This window comes from Arachis ipaensis, chromosome B6 (assembly GCF_059453495.1).
Source record: "Arachis ipaensis isolate K30076 ecotype BB chromosome B6, ASM5945349v1, whole genome shotgun sequence".
In the NCBI taxonomy this organism is placed as follows: Eukaryota; Viridiplantae; Streptophyta; class Magnoliopsida; order Fabales; family Fabaceae; genus Arachis; species Arachis ipaensis.
The window spans coordinates 29,214,567-29,215,613 of NC_142441.1; the positions used below are offsets into that span (position 1 = coordinate 29,214,567).

General features: G+C 40.2%; 1 non-coding gene across 1 annotated transcript; it reads left to right on the forward strand.

Moving 5' to 3' along the window:
* The first annotated feature begins 647 nt into the window (after positions 1 to 647).
* LOC148555002 (small nucleolar RNA R71) lies at positions 648 to 755 on the forward strand. The gene has a single exon (XR_015887811.1). It is a non-coding gene; the product is annotated as a small nucleolar RNA R71 (small nucleolar RNA).
* The last annotated feature ends 292 nt before the right edge of the window (positions 756 to 1,047 follow it).

Sequence of the window (1,047 nt, forward strand, 5' to 3'; positions counted from 1 at the left end):
AAATTTCTAATGGAGGACCTTGTTTCATTCATGAAACTTAAAGTGGCCTTAAATAGATCAGAGACTATATTTGCTAAGCTAGATGGATTCTGCTCAGAATTCTCTGTCTGTTGCTGAGTGGATGGTGGAAAAGGCTTGCTATTGCTAAACCTGTTTCTTCCACCATTATTAAAGCCTTGTTGAGGCTTTTGTCGATCCTTCCATGAGAAATTTGGATGATTTCTCCATGAAGGATTATAGGTATTTCCATAGGGTTCACCCATGTAATTCACCTCTGCTACTGCAGGGTTCTCAGGATCATAAGCTTCTTCTTCAGAAGATGCCTCTTGAGTACTGTTGGATGCAGCTTGCAATCCATTCAGACTCTGAGAAATTATATTGACTTGCTGAGTCAATATTTTATTCTGAGCCAATATGGCATTCGGAGTATCAATTTCAAGAACTCCCTTCCTCTGAGGCGTCCCATTACTCACAGGATTCCTTTCAGAAGTGTACATGAACTGGTTATTTGTAACCATATCAATGAGTTCCTGAGCTTCTGCAGGCATTTTCTTTAGGTGAATGGATCCACCTGCAGAATGGTCCAATGACATCTTAGATAGTTCAGATAGACCATCATAGAATATATCCAGGATGGTCCATTCTGAAAGCATGTCAGAAGGACACTTTTTGGTCAGTTGCTTGTATCTCTCCCAAGCTTCATAGAGGGATTCACGTTCTTTCTGTTTGAAGGTTTGAACATCCACTCTAAGCTTGCTAAGCTTTTGAGGAGGAAAGAACTTGGCTAAGAAAGCCGTGACCAGCTTATCCCAAGAGTTCAGGCTATTTTTAGGTTGAGAGTCCAACCATATTCTAGCTCTGTCTCTTACAGCAAACGGGAAAAGCATAAGCCTGTAGACCTCGGAGTCAACCCCATTGGTCTTAACAGTATCACAGATCTGCAAGAATTCAGTTAAGAACTGAAAAGAATCTTCTGATGGAAGTCCATAAAACTTGCAGTTCTGTTGTATCAGAGAAACTAATTAAGGCTTTAGCTCAAAATTATTT